Source organism: Jaculus jaculus, chromosome 6 (assembly GCF_020740685.1).
Source record: "Jaculus jaculus isolate mJacJac1 chromosome 6, mJacJac1.mat.Y.cur, whole genome shotgun sequence".
Lineage (NCBI taxonomy): Eukaryota > Metazoa > Chordata > Mammalia > Rodentia > Dipodidae > Jaculus > Jaculus jaculus.
The window spans coordinates 219,012-233,231 of NC_059107.1; the positions used below are offsets into that span (position 1 = coordinate 219,012).

The following is a 14,220-nucleotide window of genomic DNA, read 5'->3' on the forward strand; positions in this document are numbered from 1 at the left end:
CACACACTGTCTATTAAGATAGAATAAAAAGTGGATGAATTCACTGACATTAGGCATTTTTTTCAGAAGAGAAGAATCTTCTGTGAAATTTTCAAAGCTTATCCTGGTAGCCAGAAGCCCACAAGGTAAGGCCTGAAGACAGACAGGCAGATATCAAGGAGGGGCCAACTGGAGATGGACAACACACACATATGGGAACTCAGTCCTGTCCAGGGCCTGTGATCAGAGTGCACAGCGTCATTGAGCACAGATGGGAGAGAGAAAAGGGCTTGAAGGGAAGGGAATGGCCCCAACCCAGTCCACCAACACAACAGCATCTGTCTGCAAGGGAGCCAACTGGTATTTTGGAACACACTTGTGTACACATACACATAACACACAAACACTAACACTCATGGCACATAACTGTATTCACTGATATGCTACTCAAACCCATGTACCCATGCATGTATAAGAATATTATGCATAAACACACACTCAAGACATGCCAACCAAATACACTGTCAAGAACAAATAGAACATTGCTGTTGTTTAAATGTGTCCCCAAAAGTTTATGTGTTGGAAACTAAATCCCCAAAGTCATATGCTAATAACATTTGGAAGCATGGTTTTCAGAGGTAATTAAGATTAGATGAGGTCATGCGAGGCCCCATAGAAGGCATTGTGATTTTATCTGAAAAGGCAGAGAGCCAAGCTGAACACTTGCTATGTCTCCATGTCCCTCCATTCTGTATGATGCAGTAGGAAGACCCTCATCAAACACCAACACCATGCTCTTCAACTTCCCAAGTTTCAGAAGCTCAAGTCAAAGAAACATCTAATCTATACAAATTACATTGTCTTGGGTATTTTGTTGCATCAATATAAAACAGACTAAGATATACATTCACACAAATATACACAAAGACATATGATCACACATATGGACCACTCAGTACACATACCACTTATTCTAACACAAACACACTGAAATGCAGTTATGTGAGTACATATACACATTACTCACACGCACACGCACACACACACACAGCCTCAGCATAGATCCTCAGTACCAGGTCAGAATGTGAACAGGAAGAGTCCCCAGAGAGCATCTCACCCCCTCAGTCCATGCTCCTGGGCAAAGACTGATACCCGGGGCAGATGATTTGCCCTCCATACCTAGGGAAGGGCAGAGGTTCCCTCTCTATCCTCCAGTCTTGCTGAAATCCATGCCCATGCCAGCAAGCTCAAGAGCCAGATGGACCTAATCTCAGAACAGCAACCTCAGGGGAAATGGAATAGTGGGACTATCCCCCTAGCACCACACACACCTACAGGTGCTGAGGACCCAAGACTGTCCAGACAGGAGCCAGCACCTGAGGGCTGGAGGAACACGCTTGAGGGAGATGCAGCAGGAAGCCAGAGGTCTACTTCAGTGTGCTAGTCAACTCTGCGATGGCCCTGGCTGCATCAGCCTTAGACCTGAGTTCTTGGGGTGAGTCCCACACCTAGAAGAAGAGAGACTCCCACAGTTATAGTTCAGTGAGGAGAACCAGAGAAAAACTGCAGCCAGCCAGCCTAAGCCCAGCACAGAGCCCCAACATGCTGGCGTGGGTAAACACCCACAGTGCATCACTGCACCCAGCGCCCTGTCCCACTGTGTATAGCCCCTGCCCCCAGGAGATACCGTAAGGACTTTGCCACTCTCTAAGGTTCGGCCTGCAGGGCCTGGGGCTCACAGCCCACCAGCCTTCTCGGGCCTCCTGGGCCTGACCAGGCCCACACTGAGGACTGCCCATCACGCAGGGGCCACTCTGTAGCAGGGCAGAGACAGCCATGAGTGTTCAACAGCCTGGCCATGGAAGCGCACCACCTTGCAGGGGCATCCGGGGCCAGGCAACACCATCTGCCGACAGTGCCATGGGCATGCCGGGCTGGCAGCCAGGGCGATCTGAGCCTCCATGACCTCCTTCTCTATACTCTGCATCGCCGCCCAGAAGAATCTCTGAAACACGAATCAGGCCTGTCACCTGCCTGCCTAGAACCCTCCAGAGGCTTCCCACCACATGACGTCCTCGTCACTGCCCACGTCTTCCTTACTCTAAACTCTGGCCACAGAGGTCTTCCTTCTGTCCTTGGCACTTTTTGACTCACTTCCTGCCTCTAGGCCTTTGCACCCGCTGTTCTCTGCACCTGGTAGGTCTCATATGGATGTCTCCTCCTCAGAAGGACCTTGGCTTCAGAGTGCCCCTTCCCCTGACACGCTCTACTCTGCCATCCTGTCCTGTCTTTTGTGTGACACCATTTCCCAATCACGGACATGTGGTTTCTTTATTGGGCCACTATCTGTCATCAGGGTGGAACTCCATAACAGAATCCCAGTGGCCTCCAAAGGAGAGGGGAAGAGACTAGAAGATGCTCCTCTACACCAGGACTCCCTAACTTTAGCCCCTCTAGGGTACCTCTGAGCCCTGCCAGCAAGAAGGCCATCTCTAGATGAGGCCTCTTGACCTTGAATCTCCACTCAGGAGCCAAAGAAGACCCCCTTTCTTTATAATGCACCCAGCCTGTGGTACCAGATCCAGGCAACAGAAACTGGGCTACCACCACCAAACTATCAGGGCACTCAATAACCAAGAAAGCCACTTGACTTTGTAAGCCTCTGCTCCTCCACTTCAGGATGATGTATGGCCCTCTTTTCAAGGCCCCTCACACACACGGTGGGTCAAGTTCTCTGCCTTCTAGAGCAAGATGGAGCACCAAGTAAGTAGCATCCTGAGGACACCAGTGCTCTAGTTTCTCCCGGCTTATAGCGCATTTGGGTTGCCAGCTTGGAATGGGGAGGACAGGCCCTGGGAGCTGTCTGGCACGATTGTCTTAGCAGTGGGAAGCTCTGAAGCAATGTCGGGAGGCACCGGTACCATCTGACAAATGACCGTCTAGTGGATCCGCAGAACACAACAGGCCAAGAGAGAGCACTGGACATGCCAGCTGGAAAGGTCGAGCACACCAGCTGAAAGGGAGTGTGAGGCCCATGGGCAGGCAGAGGATGGGCAGTAGCAGCCACTCCCGCCCACACAACAAGGTTGCTAGTGGGCTGGGGGTAGTAGAAACTCCCACAGCATGATTTCCACCCCTAAGGCCAGGCTGCTACAATGTCACTTCATCAGCTCTTCTAGGCAGAAACCTAGGAAGGAATCCTTTCTTTCCAACTGGCTTTGTAAGCTTCTCCCAAGTGGCACCATGTGCACAGAGGAGGGGAGTCATGCCCCAAGACTCAGGGAAATCTCTGTTCCTCAGGGTGGTAGGCCTGGCAAGTGTGTACAGCTGGCTTCTTTTGTAGGTCTGTAGGATGCTAGCTGCTGTGGAACTCTGACCTCCTGCAGGCTATAACACCTACCTACCTCCTTAAAGCCTCTGGCCCTGGCCCGGCAGCTAATCCAGCCCAGAGCCTGGTACCCACTAGAAGCCCCTGGAACACCTTTGCTGATCTTCAAGTCAGGTTCATCATCCTCCAGCAGAGACAAGTATGGGAGAGGCTCTGGACCCAGGGAAAGATACAAGGAGATCTGGAGAGGGGCAGACTTCTTCCTTTGGGTCTCTGAGGCTGACACCCCTTCACATGGTTGTGGGCTGGAACTTTGCAGACCACACCATCCATAGGAAGTTGCAAGGAGATATGATCCAGTACAGCCAAGAAGCACCAACTCCAATACATTAGAAAACTCAATGTTCCTCTGCTCTAGGCCAATTAGAAGCCAGCCTGCTTCTTTGGGTGCGTGGGGAGACTCTAGCCAAGCCATCCACTGAGACCCTTCACCTCCAGTGGTCACAGGCCTAGAGCCATGGATCATAGGTAGTGAATAGCACTGGAGGAAGGCTATCTCTTTGGGGCCCAGGTCACAAGATGTCTCCAAAGAAGCCACTAGTCAGATGTCTACTAACACTTACTCCCCAGGAAACAGCAGTCTAGGCATGAATTTCAACCCAGGAGAACCCGGTTGCTGAACCACCCCTCGACCCATCTCCCCCATCTCGACAGGAGTATGTAGCCTGTGTGGCATGGCTCTTCCAGTTTTCTAAGCCTTATGTTCACAGATTTTAAAATGGAATACAGAGCTTGGCCTCCCTAAGGTATGGGGAAGACCAAGGATATGGTAGCTGGAAAGCCCTGGGGAAGCTGAAGCAACAGAGCCTTGGTCCACCTCCTGGGGACAGTGAAAAAGTCATCATCCAAGACCAAGACCACCCTGCTGGGATCAGGGAAGCTCGGCCTCGGAACAGCAGCTGCAGACACTGAGGCCAGTCCTCTGCTCCAACCTGCTGTTCATTCCTGCTGACATTCACTCCCTCCACCTCAGATCAGGGCCAAAAACCTCCCCTACTGATGGAAGAACAGGCCTTTGTTGTCAAAACTACCCCCAGATTATACAAGAAAAAGACGTGTATGTACAACAGATGCCTGTTTCATGGCCATCCTCCCCAGCCCTCTGACCAGGAAAGCCATCCCGACCTTGCTCCACCCAAGGCCTCGTCCTCCCAGCCCTAAGGGAGGTGGCCTGTGGCTGGACACTTGCTCTAGCAGGACATTGTTCTGCATTGGGCTGGGAACCAAGCTCCTCCTATATTGTTGTCTTGCAGCCTTCGGGTTAAGGCAGGTACTGTGTGGCTCACAGGCTTGGCATTTAGCCAGAGTCAAACAGCTGTGAGTCGTGTGCAAGGAATCCCATTAACATAAACCTATCGGGCAAGGCACAGTCACAGCAAAGAATATGAATACTAGACACTGGCAGAGATTATCTGGTTGGCCTAACTTTAAGCAGGCCCCCAGTCTGTCTCTCTAGCCTATCTGGACACAACTGTGTTCAATCTCGCTGGAGCCTAGAATCCGCTAAGTCAACTTAGCAAGAAGTATTGCCTTCAATATCTTGCTGTGCAGAAACGAAAGTAGAGAGAACAGATGTGAGGCAGACAGAGACCAGAGACCCGGGATCCATCCCTGAACCTCAGCACTAAAGAGAAACTTCAGCCCCACTGCCTTGGCTGTTAGAGAGACAAAAGTGTGAAATGAGGGCTAAAGAGCCATGGGTCTGGTCAACCGAAAAATGGTGTCCTGGAGAATACCCAGGTCCTCATCCTAAAACTTTATTTTTTGTTCTTTTTTTTTTTTTTTTTTTTATTTGAGAGCGACAGACACAGGGAGAAAGACAGATAGAGGGAGAGAGAGAGAATAGGCGCGCTAGGGCTTCCAGCCTCTGCAAACGAACTCCAGACGCGTGCGCCCCCTTGTGCATCTGGCTAACGTGGGACCTGGGGAACTGAGCCTCGAACCGGGGTCCTTAGGCTTCACAGGCAAGCGCTTAACCGCTAAGCCATCTCTCCAGCCCCTCATCCTAAAACTTTAAATATTACTTTATATGGCCAAAGGGAGGGTATATAGATATGATTCATTCAAAGGACTTGAGAAGTTATCTGGGATTTACAGAGTTGGCTTTGCTATAGACTGAATGTGTGCTCCCTGCCCCCGCAAAGTTGATATGCTAAAACCTATCCCTCCCCCCCCCCCCAGTGTGATGGCATTGGGAGGTGTTAGTCCATGCAGGCAGATTTCCCATGAAGGGAAAATACTGCAGAAAGGAGTGGTTAAGTGCTTGAGTTAAGTTGGTTAAGCACTTGCCATTTAACTCCAGCCCCCATGTAAATGCTAGGTGGGTCTGGTGGCCCTACCATAACCCCACAGTTCAGAAGCAGAGACAGGATCCCTGGGGCAAGTTGGCTAACTAGACTAGCCAAACTGGCAATTTCTAGGTTCAAGTGAGAGAAGTTGTCTCCATAAATAAGACGGAGAGCAATCTAGGAAGACACCCAACATCAACCTCTGGCCTCCCCACCATGCACACACATGCATTCACAACCATACAACATGCATACACACACATGCAACAAAAAGACCCAGAGTGCTCCCTTAGTATTTCTTCCACCTGCTGGTGCAACAAGAAGGTGCACCTCAAGTCAGGAGGAGGGTCCTCGCCAGCCACCTGCTGGGACCCTGGCCTCAGGTTCTGCCAGCCATGACATTTTCTTGATGGCATTCTGTTATAGTCATATGAGTGTGACTGTAAGAGAGCTCAACAGAGAGCAGATAGACACATAGTGAGAACCACAGGAACAGCAGAGAGAGGGGACATGCTGTCCTTGAAGGCTGATGATGTACCCTTGAGCCAGAAGCTGGAAGGGGCCAGGAACAGTTCCTACCCCCGAGCCTGGCCACATCTTGACTTTAGTCTGTTCTGTTTGGACAGATTTTCATCTCCAGAATGGTGAGAGGATAATAGACTTGATTGTTTTAAACCAGTAATCACATGGTGCTTTGTGAATCTCTGGCAACTGACATAACTAGGAACTAAGACGTGGACTAAGAGTGGTGATAGAATTAACCTAGGTTGAGGGCTGAGAGGGGGAGGGGTGGGCTTCTCATGATCTAATTCCTCCTCTTCTATAACAGGAAGTCAACAGATACTGTGGAAACCTGTCAAGAAACAGCCTGGCTTACAATGGCTCTGTTTATGATTGCACAACTTTCCAAGTTCACAATGGTACAAAAGTGATACACATTCCATGGAAACTGTATCCAGGCTGGGTATCTTTGGAAAGAATCATTTGTGTGATACTAAATGATTACAATAGTGAACTGAAGCCCCCTGCCACATGACCATGAGGGGGGCAGCCAGCATACTACAATGTCCTGTGTTCAATAACCTACTCATGGTACTATAAAGTAGATTTCATTCAATGGCTTTGGACCACTGTGGACTAATGGATGTGTCCTGAGCATCTTTAAAGTACACTGGGTTAATCTATAGCAGTTGGAAGGTCACACATATTTAAAGGACACAGTTGACAGTCATGGCAGTTTATGGTGAGCCTATTTGTACAGCATCCATTGTAAATTCAGGAGCAACTGTAGTATTTACCATCCTGATGGTACCTACCAGTACCAACCAACAGCCTAAAACCCTGTGAGGGCTCCCCTCCTGGGAATGCTATGTAGAAATGCACAAACACACTCACACACACATGCCTATGCATACATACACACACATCCTCACACAGGAGCCAGAGGAAGGCCTGGCAGGAAAGCTCTCTGCACAGTCCCCTCCACCACCACACATACCCGCGACAGGGTCCTCCATCCACATGGAGGCTTCTGATGGGGTAAAGGGCTGGACCAGAGCTGAGGCCATAAATGGCATCTCCCAGTCTCCTGATCCCTTCCGGCCCCTCCTGCCAGTTCGGCCCCTGTCCCTGTCTTGCTCAGCTTGGGGGAAGTACCTCACGCCAGCCATCTGGGGCTTGGCTGGGCTTCAGTCTCCTGGCTGCCACGTCTCACTCCGAGCTGGTTGACCGCCAACACTGAGCTAAGTGAGTGCAGGAGGTGGGTGTGCAGGGAACTGGGCTGGGGCTGGCTCCTCCCCCATCCCACAGCGTGGCCAGAGCACACCCTATTTTTCCCTTTCTTTTTGAAATAAGAGTAGTAAATCTACTGGGCTCCATTCAGCCCCAGCGAACCTCCTGCTCGCCTCTCCTGCCTGCATGCCCCCTCTGCAGTTCCCCTCCCTCATCAGCTGGACAGGGCCACATCATCACTGGACTATGCCCCGTTTTGATGAGGGAAACAGCCTAGTGATGCTGGCATGTGTGCTGTATGCTCAGCTCAGTAAGAGTGATCCAGGCTTGAATGGCAACTCCTCGACTATGGAAGTGGTGGTCTTTTCTGCCTAGTCCAATGGCCTCTCTGTATCCAGGCAGTGACCAGTCTAACCCACAGAGTACTCCAGCTCCAGGCCAGCAGGGGTCCCCAGGGCCTATGCAGTCTCCTGTCTATGAACTTCTTTGTAGTGCCAGGGCCATCCAGAAGCCACAAGGACACAGAGATGCCCCTCTAGGCTGGCCCTGGAAATATCAGGCCTTGGGACAATTTATCTATACAGGATCTTTCCTTCTTGCTGAGACTGCTCCTCCCTTCCCCACAGCCTAATCTTGGTCAGTTTCTCCCTCCCTCTCCAGTTACTCCTGCCAAAGAGACTGGAGGTTACTATGGATTCTTCCAACTCACCCCCCAAACCTCCTGGACATCCCACCTCCCATGATCACTGGCCTACCATAGCTTCCTATTGCCGCTACCTCTGTCTGACACAGGCCTTACTCACATCTCTCTCTTCTCTTACTTCCAGGTCTCCCAACTGAAACCTTCCCTGCCGCCACCCAGAGACTTATTCCTAAGAGACATGTCACATGACAACTATGGACAAGACCAAATGCAATGCCCAAGGAAGAGTACTGTGTGAGGATCATGTCAAGGTCTTAGGGCCCACTCCATCCCTGTGGGTGCCAGAGGGGTGCCCCTGAAAAGAGTCAGAAAAATCGAGCTCATATCAGTGTGCACACACAAAGTTGAAGGGAGCCAGCTCTGGGGATTTTCCTCTCTCCTCCCGTGCCCAGCTCCCTATGACATGAGCTAAAGGCTAGGCAGGAGCCTTTCCCTCTTGGGAGCAGCCACAGCCATTGCAGCTCCTGGAAACAAAAGCTCACATACGAGCAGCTCCACTGCTGTCAAGGAAAGATCATACTCAGACCAGTCAATACAAATGAAGGAGAATTGAAATAGACAAGATATGGATTCTCAAAGAGATAATGAATAAAACCAGCAACACAGAACATGAATGAGCAGCTACTGAGAACCAATTAGCACAAATGTGAGTGGAGCCAAAGTACCAACTCAGAAGTTAACACATTTGATGAGAACTCTTGCTCCATGCTTCAGGGAAACTTCAAGAGAAAGAAAGCACAAAGGAAAAGCTAGGTAAGATGGATGAATCCAGCAGGGACAATGAGAGGAAATACTTGATAAAATAATGGCCAATAATTTCCCAAGACCAGATGAAAGACTGCTACTTCAGTGGGTTCACAGAGAGCTTTTTAATACATAGCTAAGAAAAATTCCATACCTAGACTAGCTACAGTGACACTCAGGGACATCAGTGACAAAGGGGAAGTTCCAAAGCTCCCCAAGGGACAGAGCAAATCCCTACAAGGAGGAGAGCCACAGACTAACATCAAAACCCAGGAACTGGGGGTGGAGAGATACCTTAGCACTTAAGGCACCTGCCTGCAAAGCCAAAGGACCCAGGTTCAATTCCCCAGGATCCACATAAGCCAGATGCACAAGGTGGCCCATGTGTCTTAAGTTTGTTTGCAGCCTCTGGAGGCCCTAGCTAACCCATCCCCCTGGCCTCTTTTGGTCTTGTTCTCTCTACTTTTCAAATAAATAAATAAAATATTTTAAAGAAACCCAGGCATGGTGGCACACACCTTTAATCACAGCTCTCAGGAGGCAGAGGGAGGATGATCCCTGAGTTCAGAATGACAGATGCTGGCATCAAAGGGCAGCTTGTTCCCTCTGAAAGGTTAAAGCCCTTAGATGTGGTCAAGGCAACATTCAACCAATGAGGTGGCATCCTGAGAAATGCTTACCCTCTGGGATAAGGGATCCTCATAGCAGGCAAAGAATCAAGAAGGGTCTCTACCATGTAGGCATGCCGGGCTCCTGTCTGCCTCCTTCGAGGGTTCTTGGCCCTCACAGAAAACCTCCCTCACTCTGGGAAATGGCATTTTTCTGGTGCATCTCTCCAGGACTCATGAGCACTCAGCTTCACAGCCTGCCTCCCAAGGTCTAGAGGAATGGACCCTGAGTTGAGAGAAATGAAGGAGAGGAGGACAGATGATAAAAACAAAGAAAGGGGGTAGAGGTTAGAGGTCAGTGGTAGAGCACTTGTCTAGCACACATAAGGGCCTGTATTCCATTCCCAGCCTTCCTAAACAGAGAAGAGGAAAAGAGAGAGGAAGAAAGAAGAAAAGAAAGGGAGGGACTTCCGGGTAATTCCTAGCAAGAGAGCCCCAGCCAGCCTGTGCTGCAAGATTCCCCACTGCCCCTAGCTCTCCCACCAGCTCTGCCTCAGGTCCACCTGTGGGATAACACCTAGAACCCCTGAAGTCCCTGCCTGACGGCTCAGTCTCCTCCCTCTTGATGCTCGCTGGTAAGTCCTCAGCATGCACAGGCTAGAGCTGTCTTGGCTCTGAGGACAGAGAACACGTCAAGCCCAATATCACTATGTGCATCCAAGCCTGTGCAGGTGCTTCCCTGACCCTGAAGCATGTCACACACACCATAGGGGAACAGCATAAGGACCCCAGATGCCCACAGCTCCGATTCTGGGCATCAGTGTTCATTCATCTTTCTCCTTGGGACAGGTATACAGCCAGCTTCAAATGTTCTAGCTTGCCTTACACCACAGGGGCACAAGCAAAAACATCTAGGGGAGACACTGAGACCTTCAGTGGTGGGATGGAAAGGTGTGCATACTAACTTCTGTGTGTATTAGTTAATTTCTCTGTGACAAAACACCTGACAAAAGTACTTCAGGAAGAGAGAGTTAGTTTTGGCTCGCAATCTTAGGGTATAATTCCCCATGGTGGGGAAGCCATGGTGACAGGATTGTGAGGATTCTCTCATTGTATCCACAGTCAGGAAGCAGGAATGAGTGTGGTAGCCAATGTACCTTCCCTGTTCTTATATTTAGTCTGAAACCCCAACCAATGGGATGGTGCTGTCTACATTCAGAGTTGGTCTTCCCTCCTTCTCATTTAAACTTTTTTGGAAACACCCTTTTTGTTGCCATGGTGAGTCTACATCCCACCAAGTTTACCAGAGTAACAATGGCACTGCCCCAGTTAACCTAGCAGGTACCCTTACTCCTCCTGTCATCTACCCCATGATGACCAACCCAATGCTGCAGAAGAGCTTATGCTTACATCGAGCAAGGCTCTATCATGTGACCAGTGCCAGTTGGCTCCCTGACAGAGGAGGACAACCAAGCAAGCATGAAGGCAGTAGTGGGCCTGAGGCATAGTAAGTGTGGGAAGTGGTATAGAGGGCCACAGGAAGGTTCCAGAACCCCACACTGGTGCCCTCTGGAGCTAGAACATGAAAGTTGAGCAATGGCAAGTCCAAGCCCTGTCCATAGGTCAGAGGGGCTTCCACATGAGGCCAGATCTCCGACCACTGGCCAAGGATCCTCCCTGGACCAGGTAGGACAGGGCAGACCAGCCTCTTGCCCTTCCAGCCCAATACACCAGCTGAGGGCCACCAGCAGTGTCTGGTCCAGCCCAGTCACCCTGAAAGAGACTCCAGGCTAAGGCATCCCAGCAGAAAGGGTCATTCATCTCTGAGCTTAACCAGCTCTTCCAATTAGTGAGAAATAAAATGGCAGCATTTAAGCATTTACACTGAAGAACTACGATGTAAGATTATTAATTAAATGCACTGCCGCCAAGTTTGCGGAGCACAGGAGGCCAAGGCCTCATTAAAACAGCAAGAGACTGGAGCCAGGAGAGGGAAAGGCAGTGAGGGGAGCCAGATGCAAGATAAGGAGGAAAGGAAGCAAGGAGCAGGGTAGGGCAGGCGGTTCAGATAGGAGGCCAGGGCCGTACTGCCAGGAGGGGTGGAGCCCTCTGACAACTGATTCCACACCTGTCATCAGTGGGTGTTCTGGCAGATGCTGGCCCCCAGCTTTTAGAACTGTGCATGCACGCACTACATGTGCGCTTAAGAAGACCATCATGCATCAAATGTGCGTGCATGCATGGTCATTCTTATCAATACACCCCCACACCATATACAAGCATGTCTTGTACATACAGACATTCATACACATGCATGCATACACATCTAAGTACATGCATTACATAAATGCCCCCTGTGTATCTTAGTTATTACACACACATGTGCATATGCACTGCTTACACGTCACATGCACACATGCTCACACACAGCATAGAGATCAAGCACGTGCACACTTCCATCCACTGTATACGAGTGTACACGTGCCCTCACGCACTCACTCCATCAGCTGCTCTTGGCCTCATTGCCTGTGAGTGTTTTGTCCCAGTTCTTACTGCTATCTAAAACAATGTTTATTTGATCCCTTGCTCATAGTCTTGCTCCCGTACCTCACCCCACCCCATTCCACCCACGCTCGTCTAGTAGAATAGAATTCCCCACCTAGCCAAGGCCAGCCTGTCACCCTCTTTTCAGCCAGACACCAGATAAAGCTCATGTGAAGACTGGACTTGGCGGTTCCCAGAGTGAGCAGTCACCGTGCCTGCTCCCCATTGTCTTCATTCTGGTGGCCAAGCACATTGGTGCCCCACCTGCTGCTGCACCTATGACCCGGGCCAGGTGAGAACTCCCAGTCTCTGCCTCCTGAGGTGAAGGTCTGGCCTGGCTGGCTCCAGCATTTGCTTTTTCACATCCACTGCCCAGCCTGGGATGTTAGCCACTGATCAGCTGCCCTCCCCTCCCCTGCTGCTCGGTTTTCAGGGCCAGTCATCTCTCAGGAGAGTGTCAGCCCCTGCTTTGGAGGGAAAGAGCAGCCAAGGAAAGCCTCCTGGTCCACTCAGCCTCCCAATCTGCCTCTTTTCTTTCTATCCTCCAGCCTCAAGAGCTCCAATCCTTGCCCCAGCCGCCCTCTCAGGAGCCCTGGTCCACTGCTTTACTTCTACAAACACAGCCCCAGAGCCTAGGGTCCCACCTACCCATTCCTCTGTCACAAAGGAGTAAGGGCCACAGGACTTTGGCCAGGCCAAACTGAATGTGGCATCATCTTACCAGAGTGAACACCGTTCAAGAATGAGGGGTTGCTACAAATCAGCTGCCATGGTTTTACCACGGTCATCAGCAAACTCCAGTGGAGGCTGAGTCTCCCGCACCAGTGTTGGGAGGTGGGACTGTGAGTTGCTCGGGCATGGGGTTGGGGGTGAGGTTGCCTCTAGTGGTTTATCTCTATATTCAGCTGTTTGCCCTCCCCACACCCCACCCTGAGCTGAAGCAGGAAAAAGGCAGGTGGCAGTCACCCAGTCTTGAATTTCCCAACCTCCAGAACTATGATCCTAAAAAAAACTTTCCTTTCTTTTTTATTTTTTTTTTCTGGCAGTACTGGGACTCAAACCCAAGACCTCATGCATATTAGGTAAGCACTCTACCACTGAGCTTCAGCCCCACCCTCTTTATAAATTACCCAGTCTCTGGTATTTTGTTATGTCAACATAAAACCAGGTTAGGGCATTAGTCCATTAGATTAAATCCAGGAACTATTGCTGGCACTATTGGAAAAGCAAAGCTGTTTCCTGTGGGTGGCTAAACCATAAGGATGTAAGGTGGCAGCTGCCTGCAGCCATTTTATCCTTTGTGCTATGAGCTTGCCTGACAACTAGGCCAGCACAGAGGAGCACAGAGCCAAGAGTTGGGGAAAGTGAGAGTCTGGAATGGTATCTGAGCCAGTGGATCCAGCCATACCTGAAGCTAGAAAGTGCCAGGCACTTGCTTGCCACCCCCCCCCCTTCCTTTTTTAAAAATTCTTTTGAAAATTTATTTATTGCTGGTAAGATGGCACCATGATTAAAGGCACTTTCTTGCAAAGCCTGCTGGCCCAAGTTCAGTCTCCCAGTACCCACCTGTGGTGGTTTGATTCAGGTGTCCCCCATAAACTTAGATGTTCTCGAATGCTAGGTTCCCAGCTGACAGAGATTTGGGGATTAACACTTCCTGGAGAGAGTTTATTGTTGGGGGTAAGCTTATGGGTATTATAGCTTGTTTCCCCATGCCAGTGTTTGGCACACTCTCCTGTTCCTATTGTCCACCTTATGTGGGCCAGAAGGTGATGTGCACCCTCTGCTCATGATATCATTTTCCCCTGCCATTGTGGAGCTTCCCCTCAAGCAAGTAAGACAAGATAAACCTTTTTTCCCATAAGCTGCTCTTGGTTGGGTGATTTCTACCAGCAATGTGAACCTGTCTACAGCACCATCCAAAGCCACACAAAAAGTGCTGCATGTATCTGTAGTTCATTTGCAGGGGCAAGAAGCCCCTCGCATGCCCATTCTTTCTCTCACTTAAAGAAATAATTGAAAATAAATACATTTATTTATTAACCAACCAATTTCTTTTCCTTAAGCCAGATTTACTTGGATTTCTCACGTTTGAGAAATAATACTCTCTATTTCCTCCATAAATTCTTCTTTCTTTTCTTTTTTTGAGGTACGTCTGCCTCTAGCCCAGGCTGACCTGGAATTCACTATGTATGTAGTCTCAGGCTGGTCTGGAATTCACTATGATCCTTCTAC

General features: G+C 50.0%; 1 protein-coding gene across 1 annotated transcript in view; it reads right to left on the reverse strand.

Annotated features, from left to right (window-relative positions):
* Window positions 1-14,220, reverse strand: part of Adamts2 (ADAM metallopeptidase with thrombospondin type 1 motif 2) — a 240,848-nt gene that overhangs the window by 199,831 nt on the left and 26,797 nt on the right. The window lies entirely within an intron of this gene.